Source organism: Vulpes lagopus, chromosome 16 (genome assembly GCF_018345385.1).
Source record: "Vulpes lagopus strain Blue_001 chromosome 16, ASM1834538v1, whole genome shotgun sequence".
In the NCBI taxonomy this organism is placed as follows: domain Eukaryota; kingdom Metazoa; phylum Chordata; class Mammalia; order Carnivora; family Canidae; genus Vulpes; species Vulpes lagopus.
Window position 1 is genome coordinate 56,033,177 of NC_054839.1, and position 11,523 is coordinate 56,044,699.

Consider the following 11,523-nt stretch of genomic DNA (forward strand, 5'->3'; position numbering starts at 1 on the left):
AAGGTGTACAACTCTTACAACTATTGATTTCCGGGTCATGAGTTCAAGCCCCACATTGAGTATAGAGCTTACTATAAATACATACATACATACATACACATAAGTAGATAATAAATTGTATTTTTTTAAAAACCAAATCAGGAGGGACTCCTGATGTTGAAATGACTTCATCAGATGACTTTTAAGCATAGGTTACTGTTTGTTTTAAGCCTGTTTTAAAAGATCTATGAATAAGCCAACTTGAAGATTTCTTGGTTGGGGCTACTTGTAATCATTTTTAGACTAGATTTTATTTATTCATGAAAGATACGGAGAGAGAGGCAAAGACACAGGCAGAGGGAGAAGCAGGCTCCCTGCAGGGAGCTGGATGTGGGACTCTGTCCCAGGACCCCTGGATCATGCCCTGAGCCGAAGCAGACGCTCCACCACTGAGCCACCCAGGTGCCCCTAGGCTGGATTTTAAAAACGAGTGGAGGGACACTTGGGTGGCTCAGTGGTGAAGCATCTGCCTTTGGCTCAGGGCGTGATCCTGGAGTCCCAGGATGAAGTCCCCCATTGGGCTCCATGCTTCTTCCTCAGCCTGTGTTTCTGCCTGTCTCTCTCTGTGTCTCTCATGAATAAATAAATAAAATCTTAAAAAATAAAAATGAGTGAAAGACTCTTAGACTAAGCAGTCAGATGGATGGGCAACTCCAGCTTTCCAGTTCTTCATCTCAGAAAATTGTTCAAGTATTTTTTCATTATTATTATTTTCCCATATCATTAACCATTCATCTAGAATGTCATTTAAAATGATTATAAATATTCCCTGACTGGCTTAGTCAGTATAGCATGCAACTCTTGATCTCAGGGTCATAAGTGCAAGCCCCACATTGGGCATGGAACCTACTTTAAAAAAAAAATCATAAATATTCTAATTGAATGTTGGAATTTACCTTTAAATCATAGATCCAAAACACTGGAAAACACAGAGACACACATTTTAAAAATGTTTAGGTACCCACCAACCACAATAAATAACTGCTAACATTTTTCATATTTGCTTCAAGTTTTGCTTTTGTTTTTTTTTTTTTTTTTTTCAATGAATGAAAAAATGTCACCGATCACATTGAGGTCAACTTTATCCTCCTTAATGGACATCCAGAGGTCTGCCCCCTGTCCCCACCAATGCTCACTCAGGTAACCAACCACGCCACACATGCCCACATTCCAGTAGGGCAGGGCTAAGTAGAAATCAGAGGGCAGGCACTAGCAGTCACAGCTATCACTCCTTTTATCTTATTGTCAGAGGCTAACCACAGAGCCTTCAGCTCCAAGGCTGGCTGGGAAGTATATTTATTCAGGGTGGGGGATGGATAGAGTTGCAAGAGTGAGCATTCTCCGTCACAGCTATGTGAATACTTCCATGCTCCGTGGCGTAGAAGAAAGCACAGAATTGAGTCAGAAGAAAATGTAATGACAGTGAAGTAATGGGTGACTTTAGCCTCGGTTTCTCCGTCTTGCCTATGGAATTATTATTGGATGTGTAAATACTTCACCATCATGAATGGACATATGAACAAATATATGGTAGAGTTATTTCCATACTTATTTTAACTCCCTTCCAGATTGCTAACTTGTTGGCTGGCTCACTCTTTTCTACATGACCTCTCCTCCCCTGGTGCATCTTGCCTGTCTGCCCACCACCCCAGATAACAGTCATGGAAATTAGCTCATACGTAGTAGGAACTGAATGCGCTTTCAGAATATCAAAGAAAATTTAGAATTTGAAATATCAAGCCTGAAGCTAATTAAATTTTGCTATGAGAACAAAGCAAATAGTGTAATGTAGATAGAATCAGTATTCATTTTAGGAAAAGAATATGCATCTGTTTGTATAGAAACTTTTCAAAAGTTTCATAAATTATTAACGGTGATTACTATGGGAGTAGTGATTGGGTTTAATGTGGAGATAGGAATTTGAAAGATTTTTAGTTTTATAACCAGTGGCAGGAGGCACTGGAGGCACAATTTAATTGCTCTAATTCATCTTTGCAATTTATCACATAGTTGAGGACAAATAGGGACGATGACAATGGCAGACTTCTTCGTTAAGCTGTTGGTATGGCAACCATTATTTTTCAGGGCTGCCTTAGCAGGGGTCACTGGAATGTTAACTATGGAAAAGGAAGTAATTTTTTTTGAAACCTCAGATCTGTAAACATTTGTTCAAAAGTGTGAGAACCAAAATTCTAGAAATTGGGTGCCTGAGTGGCTCATTTGGTTGTGACTTGCTCTTGATTTCAGCTCAGGTCATGATCTCAGCGTTCTGGCATCAAGCCCAAGTTGGGCTCCATGGTCCTCCTCGGGGTGGGGTGGGGGTTGGCGGTGGGAGGGTGTCTGCTTGAGATTCTCTTTCCTCTCCTCCCTCTGCCCTTCCCCCTGCTCACACATGCTCTCTCTAAAATGAATGAATAAATCCTAAATACAATTATAAAAAAGGGATATGGGAATATATATGGTATAAATATAAATACAAAATATATATTTAAAATATATCTGAGATAGAGAAATACATGAAAAATAATTGTAAAAATAGAATATATCATGTATATTCCTATACACAAATATATAATATAAATACATTTGTAGGAATATATATGTAAGTGTATATGTACATTTACATATGAACATGAAAATATAATTTTTTATTGGCTCACTTTTGTCCTTCCTTATATAATACAGAAATAGAGGTTGATATCATTTTCAAGAACTGTCCCAGTATGACAAGAATTAGATTTGAAACAAATAGGAAAAATATCCTTCCAAGTAACCTTGCTCTTCAAGGTTCTGTGAAGGTGCCTGGGGAAGAACCGACCATGTTTTCATTTACTCTCACACACATTCCCCCACAGCCGGGCAATTCTTCAACACCAGCTGCATTTTCTACAATTCAGTTCAACTCTGATACTAACTGCTCAGGTCCCCCAGGTTAAGGGCTCTGTCCTCCAACGCTACCTCCCCACCCCTTCAGATGCCGATTGCAAGTAGTAGGTCCATGGGTGACCCACAACTTCTGTCTGATTTGGCTGTCAGCTGGAGGGTTCACAACCCCCTCCTCAGGTTTAATCATTTCCTGGAACAGCTCACAGAACCCAGGAAAACCGTTCACTTGCTATTACTGATTTATCATAAAGGATATTTTTTAAAACTGCCAGATGAAGAAGAGATCCATAGGGTTAAGATCTGGAAGGGTCCCAAGTAAAGGCGCTTCTGTCCCTGTGGATTTGAGGCGTGTCACTCTCCCAGCACGTCATAAATGCATTCACTTACTCAGAAGCTTTCTGGGATTTTTACGGAGGCTTCATCATGTAGGCATGATCAATTATTTACTCAGTCTGTACCACTTTTCTTCCTGGGGGACAAGGTATAGGGCTGAAAGTTCCAAGGTTAATCATAGCTTGGTCTTTCTGATGACAAGTCTCCATGTTGAAGCCATCCGGGAGCAAGAGTTGCCTTGTTAGCCCAGAGGATACCCCTGAGCACCTAGGAAATTTTTTTTTTTAAGATTTTTATTTATTTGAGAGAGAGAGAGAGCACGTGCACATGTGTGTGAGTTGGGGACAGGCAGAAGGGGAGGGAGAGAGCATCTGAAACAGACTGCACTGAGCTGGGAGCCTGACTCGGGGCTCAATCTCACAACCTCAAGATCATGACCTATGGTGTAAGGAAGAGTTGGTTGCTTAACTGACTGGGCCACCCAGGCACCCCGACTCAGAAAATCCTAAGGGATTTAGAGGCTCTGTGCCAGATGCTCCTATCACTCAGGAAATTACAAAGATCTTAGGAGCTAAGGATGACAACACATACTTCAAAAAAGATAATATATTGGAAAACATTGCAAAAGTGTGAAGTCACTTATAAGGAAGGAATAAGTAGTAGTAGCAACATCTGGCTAATTACAGGATCCTCTGGTCTTAGTGTCTGGCCAAACCGGCCTTCAGTTGGAAACCTGTGGTCATTTGTTGAACACGTTATCATTAGTGGCCTGTAAGGCAGTGGTTCTCATTCCTGGCAGTACATTAGAATCACTTGGGGAAAAAAATTTTTTTTAAAGATATTTATTTATTTATTCATGAGAGACACACAGAGAGAGGCAGAGACACAGGCAGACTTGATCCCAGGCCCCCGGGGATCACAACTTGAGCTGAAGGTAGACGCTCAACCACTGAGTCACCCAGGTGTCCCAGAAAACTTAAAAATCCTGACATGCAGGTATACTCCTGATCAAATAAATTAGGACCTCTTGGGGCAGGACACAAGCAGCAGAAATTGTTAAAGCTTTCCAGGTCATGCCAAGATAGAGAATCTCTGTCTTTTTTTTTTTTTTTTTAAGATTTATTTATTGATTTGAGAGAGAAAGAGTGATGGAGGGAGGGCAGAGGGCGTGGGAGAGAATCCAAAGCAGACTCCACACCAAGCATAGAGCTTGATGCGGGGCTTGATCCCACAACCCCAAGATCATGACCTGAGCCAAAGCTGGGAGTCAGACACTTAATGGACTGCACCGCCCAGGCGCCCCAACATATTATTTCTTTTACTCACTATTTTATCTTCTGTAAGCGCCAGAGAAAGGTAGAGATTGTCTTTTTGCCCACAGATGAATCCCCAGTGCCTGGAGCAGTAGGCAGTAGACAGCCAGTCAAAAATTATTAAGTCAATGAACTGGAGACAGACACGTTATAGGTGCAGCAGCATATTCCAGCCCGGGAGCCTATGAGGTGGTCCTCCTCGTGTGATCAGATTTTCTGAATTCCTGTGAGACCTCGCTTAGGTCTTTGGCAGTGCAGGTGACCGAAGAGTAAAGATGGAAGGCCGGCAGCTAGCGGCTGCAAGAGGCTGTTGGCATAAGTTAGATGCCTCTTCCCTCAGAGCAGGAAATGTGCTCTAAGACATATGGCTAAGTGAGAAAAAGCAAGTTGTAGGCCAGCGTAACTGTACAGCGTACCGTGCATTTAACACAGAGACACACATAATAAAAGTAGATTGTAATGGATACGTGTGTAGATTTGCAAAAGCCCAGACGACAATCTAGAAGGACCGGCATCAGCCTGGCAACGGCGGCTAACTGGGCAGCAAGAGCGTGGTCGAGGGGCTCTTTAGTGCTATTGTCACTTGCCTTGTGACTTATCCCAGGGACGTTTCACATGCAATTTCACGTTTACTAAAGCTCTTTTCCTCCCAGATACCTAACGTTGTATTAGAATAACACAAGTAAAGTGTGTGTGGGGGTATTTCTGGCATATAAAGACGATTTATAAGGAAACTGCCCTAAAGGAAATAAGAAGCATATTACACCTGAGAAGAGCTAAGGGAGTTCTGTCTCTAGATTGCGTGGCTGGGAGGCAGTGAGTTTTCTGATCACTTAATAGGCGCAGGGTGTGTGTGTGTGTGTGTGTGTGTGTGTGTGTGTGTGTTTATGTGAGAGAGAGAGAGAAAGCACAAGATTTTGATCTAAAAAACTGACCTCTGAATAATTTTGCTAGAAATGGCAGCGGGTATTTGGAGGGAGGCATGGAGAGGGATGGGCCCAGCCTGCCATCTGGCCGCTGGAGGAAGATAGCTTATCTCCTGCTCTCCACTCTCTCAGGGCCAGGTGCACGCTGGGGTGGGAACTAGATAATATAATTTGGAGAGTATATTAATTTCTTTTCCTTCCTCTGCCTTCCGGAAAACGATGGGTAGCACCTTCAGAAATGAATGAGGCAAAAGTACAAGCTGAAAATTAGAGTAAGAACAGGAAGCCGGGGGTAAGGACGGTACCAGCCTGGGTGTGTGATTCCCGCACCGTCCCTGCAGGTGGGTCCCAAAGTTGGCCAGGAGCTTCTCATGACTGGAGAGAAGGGAAAATAAAACTAGTTCTGAGATTCGACATCGGGACACCTGGGGGGCTCAGCGGTTGAGCACCTGCCTTCGGCTCAGGCCGTGACCCCAGGGTCCTGGGATGGGGTTCCCCGCCCCCCCGCAGGAAGCCTGCTTCTCCCTCTGCCTATGTCTCTGCCTCTCTCTCTCTGTGCCTCTCATGAATAAACAAATAAGATATTTAAAAAAATAAGACTCACCATCATTTTTGTGTTTTCCCTAGGAAGAACTTTTTTTTTTTTTGTATCTGATAATGACACACAAGCCCTCAGCAGTAAGTACCCCTACAGTAAATTCAGTAATGAGGCTTCCTGTGGCTTCTTTTGTGTGACCTCCTTCAGTGTAGGCCTCACCTTCAAATTCAACTCAATAAAAATAATTTGTAGCAGTAGGTAGAACAAAGGGATCCTGGCCTACGGCTCTCCAAGGTCAGGAGCGACCAAAGGTACAATTATTTCATGGTCTGGAACGGGTAGAGCACTCTTGAAGCGATCTAGTGCAAGTCTTGTTTCTGTGACACAGATACCAAGGGGCTGTCCTGTCCCCAAGAAATCCAGATAAGGCGGCACAGAGCTTCTGAGGAAATCCCAAACCCTCTCCAAGGTCTCTGTTGATGTTTATTTTAGCCGCTGACAATACACGGGAAGGAAGAGAGCAGGAGGGCATATTACATCATAGCAAGGCAGCTTCGGAGTGAAGTCTGGGCGCCCCTGTCTTTTTTTTTTTTTTTAACTTTTAATTTATTTTAATTGTTTTGAAAAGATTTTATTTACTTACTCACGAGAGAGGCAGAGACACAGGCAGAGGGAGAAGCAGGCTCCATATGGGGAGCCGATGTGGGACTAGATGCCAGGACCCTGGGGTCATGCCCTGAGCTGAAGGCAGTAGCTCAACTGCTGAGCCCCCCAGCTGCCCGGTGTCCCTGTTCTTAAAGTTCCCTTAGCCACCCACCACGACTGTGCGTGGTCCCCCATTTCTCACCGGCTGCTCTCTTTTCTCCCTTCCTGGACCCGCCCTCCGACCTCCGCATCGGGAGAAAAAAATTGACCAATCCCTCGTTTGGTCACACTGAGGCAGCTTAACCATCTCCTCTTCTTGCCTTCAAGGTCTCTTGCTCCTATGACAAGGTGATGTATTATTTTCCCAAAGGCAGTTCTTTCCCAAAAGGTAAAAAAAATTTTTTTTCTTAGCACGTGAGCTTTTGGTAATAACTGAGTAGTATGACTTTTGTCCTCATTCGTTCCACACATGCATACGGAGCAGTTCACACGTGCCTTGCACACCACCAGCTGCTAGATGTACCGCACGAACGAGACGGGGCTCCTGGGTGGCTCAGTTGGTTAGGCACTCGCCTTTGGCTCAGGTCGTGATCCCAGGGTCTTGGGATCAAGCCCCACATCGGATTCTCTGCTCCAGGGGGAGCCTGCTTCTCCCTCTCCCCCTGCTGCTGCTCCCCCTGCTTGTGCTCTCTCTCCTTCTCTGTCAAATAAATTAATTAATTAAAAAAATTAAAAAGAGAGAGGATCTGGCATCTCAGAGCCAAAGGGACCAGAGAATTTAAGAGGAAATCCCATTTATGTGCTAGTTTTCATTTCCACCAGGTAAATAAAACACAGGGTGATCCATGCTTTGCAGGAATATTGTAGTCTATAGCTCAAAGATCATCAGGACAGTAGGCATGAGGTAGAAACCCTTTTATTTAGATTCTCTTCATTCTCCCCTCATCCTCCATTTTTTCCCAGAGTCTGCCAGTGGGGAGATAGTTTTCAACTCCTGCCTTGGGCCCGTTCATTGGCATGAGACTCCGCTCTCAGCGGCTGCGCCTGTTCTTGGGTCCTGTGCGGTGGACCAAGATGTGGGTGCTGCTCTGCCGTTCCCAGAGCCCGCTGTAGGCTCCCTCCTGCAGTCAAGAACAAGCAGGCTGCTGAGTCAGGTCTAATTTCGTTTCTGTGAATAATTTAGAAAGGACTACAACTCCAGTTCTACATGTTGGAAGGCATTCTTTTACTTTTCACAAATCAGGATTGGACATTTCCCTAAAGTAGGATCTTAGGACTATGAGAGACTTTGAATTTTCTAGAAAAGTTTTGATGAAAACATAACATACACATAGAAGATGCACATATCGTGCATGTACGGCCCAAGAGTTTCTCACGAACTGGTCACACGCATGCAGCCGCACCCAGGTCTATTAGCAGATCCTGGCCAGCGCCCCAGAGGCCCCTTCTGCTCCCAGAAAGGCCTCTAAGGAGTGATTTTATACATCCGTCTGCCCGTAAGAAGGCCTATGCCTCAATCCACCTAATAGACGGACGCTCTCCCCTTTTGTTTTATGTGTTTATTCCCAGGTGTTCCGAACCACACATACTTCATTTGAGGAAATGCATAAACGTCATCACATCATATGTACTTTCTTATGGTAGCAGAAAATGTCTTTCCTGCTTTTGCCTGGCTCTCCTGTCTCCCTCTCTTCCTCCTTAGGCTTGTAGTGACCTCAGCACCCTGCAAACATGCTGTCCTCACTTCCCAGGACAAGAAACAGAACCGGCCGGGGCCACCCCAGAAGGCGCCCCTCATGCCCCAGCCTCATCTAGCCTTTACCCTGTCTTTCCCTGTGAACCCTACCCCTGGGTAACCCAATCATAGATGCGGGAAAGCATCTTTTTATTATTTATTTATTTATTTATTTAATTTATTTATTTTTATTTTTTTATTGGAGTTCGATTTGCCAACATAGAATATAACACCCAGTGCTCATCCCGTCAAGTGACCCCCTCAGTGCCCATCACCCAGTCACCCCAACCCCCCTCCCACCTCCCCTTCCACTTCCCCTTGTTCCTTTCCCAGAGTTAGGAGTCTCTCATGTTCCGTCACCCTCACTGATATTTCCCACTCATTTTCTCTCCTTTCCCCTTTATTTCCTTTCACTATTTTTTATATTCCCCAAATGAATGAGACCATATAATGTTTGTCCTTTTCTGATTGACTTACTTCATTCAGCATAATACCCTCCAGGTCCATCCACGTTAGAGCACATGGTGGGTATTTGTCCTTTCTAATGGCTGAGGAATATTCCATCGTATACATAGACCACAGCTTCTCTATCCATCATCTTTCGATGGACACCGAGGCTCCTTCCACAGTGTGGCTATTGTGGACATTGCTGCTGTGAACATCGGGGTGCAGGTGTCCCGGCGTTTAACTGCATCTGTATCTTTGGGGTAAATCCCCAGCAGTGCAATTGCCGTGTCTTAGGGCAGGTCTATTTTTACCTCTTTGAGGAACCTCCACACAGTTTTCCAGAGTGGCTGCACCAGTTCACATTCCCACCAACAGTGCACATCCTCTCCAACATGTGTTGTTTCCTGTCTTGTTAATTTTCATCATTCTTACTGGCGTGAGGTGGGATCTCATTGTGGTTTTGATTTGTATTTTCCTGACTGCAAGTGATACGGAGCATTTTCTCATGTGAAAAGCGTCTTTTTAGAAAGGGGGTCCAGGGATTCCCCGGTGGCTCAGCGGTTTAGCATCTGCCTTTGACCCAGGGTGTGATCCTGGAGTCCTGGGATTGAGTCCCACATCAGGCTCCCTGCATGGAGCCTGCTTCTCCCTCTGCCTCTCTCTCTCTCTCTCTCTCTCTCTCTCTCTCATGACTAAATAAATAAAAATATTTAAGAAAAGAAAGAGGGTCCAATTAACACATTTGTAAAAAGAAGCATTAGCTAACAGGGTTTCTGTTTGGGATGATACAAAAATTCCGGGGATGGATAGTGGTGATGGTCGTACAACGTGGTGAATGTGCTTACTGCGACTGAATTATGCACTTAAAAAAGGTTAAAATGGTCAGTTTCACATATGTGTATTTTAGCATGATGTAAAAAGAAAAGTTAGAATTAGAGGATCACCATCCTGTAGCCCTCAAATGAATCCTATGCCATCTCCGCCCTACTCTTTCCTTGAAAACCCTCCTGATTTCATACTGATCACTTCCTTACTTTTTTTTTTTATAGCCCTGACAGCCGATGGCATCCTTAGATGTAAGAGTGTAGCATGACTAGTCTTCTACGTTTATTTTCAATCCGCACAGGTCCTCTCAATTCTCTTCCTCAATTTCACCTGCTGGAGAATTCACATCCGTTTGACCTGTTTCTCATGGTCTGGGTTTTGTGTGGCTCGTGGCCACAGTGGGGTTGAATTCTCTCACTGGGGAGCCCACATTGTCTGGCTCTTGCTCTTTTTAAAATGTTTATATTTTTGATATCATCACCTAATATATTGAATCCTACCTCAGTGCTTTGCTATTGTCTATTATTGTGTAAAAACATTAATTTCCCTGGGCCTTTGGAACAAGATGTGCCCTAGAACGGCTTCTCTGACATCACAGAATTTCCCTCTTCTGGTATTTTTGGATGGGATTCAAATACAAGGCAACTTCCTCTCCGGGGTTTCCTGGCTCTGCTCCCCTCCTCCACTTTTTTAAAAAAAATTTTATTTATTTGACAGAGAGAGCACAAGCAGGGGGAGTAGGAAGAGGGGGCGGCAGAGGGAGAGGGAGAAGCAGGGAGCCCAACGACAAGGACATGGGGCTCGGGCTCGATCCCAGGACTCTGGGACCCAGCCCCGTGTGGCTCCCTGCTCAGTGGAGAGTCTGCTTGTCCCCTTGCCCCTCCCCCAGCTTGTGGTCGCTCACTCTCTCAAATAAATAAATAAAATCTTAAAAAAAAAAAAAAGAAAAAGAAAATTCATATGTTGAAGTCCTAACCCCCAGTGTGATGGTATTAGGAGGTGGGGTCTTTGGGAAATGAGTGGGTCATAACAGTGAATGGGATTAGTGCCCTTATAAACCCCCCCCCCCGCACCCCCCTCCGCAGAGCTCCCTTGTCCCTTTTGCCATGTGGGGGCGCAGCCAGAAGAGGGCCATCTGTGAGCCACTAAGTCGACCATCACCAGACACCAAACCTGCCAATGCCCCTATCTTAGACCTCCCAGCCTCCAGGACTGTGAGAAAGAAGTGTTCAGCCACAACCCCCCCCCCCCCATCTATGGTATTTTTATTAGAGCAGCCCAAGCAGTCTAGAACATACTCCTTTCCACGGTTCGTGGTATTTTGGATCCTGGATCACTTTGGGAATCTACTACGTTGATCACCCCCCCCCCCCGAAAAGTACACATGGCCACCAGTTTTGCCGAGAACATTAAATATTTATGGACGGTCTTTTTTTTTTTTTTTTTTTTTTTTATGGACGGTCTTAACCATGACTCACCCCGATCTTTAGAATTCCTGCGCTGACACGGCTGACGGAAGCGCAAGGCTCCCTGTGCCCATGGGGAGTGGAGAGCAAGTCAGGCTCCGCTCTCTGGATCTTACCCAAGTCTCCCCGAGTCTAACTGGACACGGGGCTCCGAATCGCATTGCAGGGGGGGTTAGTTTGCTCCAGGGGAGGCCAGGCCGACAGCTGTGGGTCCCCAGGCTTGACTTCCTGCCAGGCTCTGGGCAGGGGTGGGGACCGGGACACCCCCCACCGACTTCTGGTGGCCTCTCCTCTGGCTTTCCCCTCCTGGCACTTCTCAGATTCACTTGTCAAAGTGAACCCAAGGCCTCTTTATCCTCTTGGTTGCCTT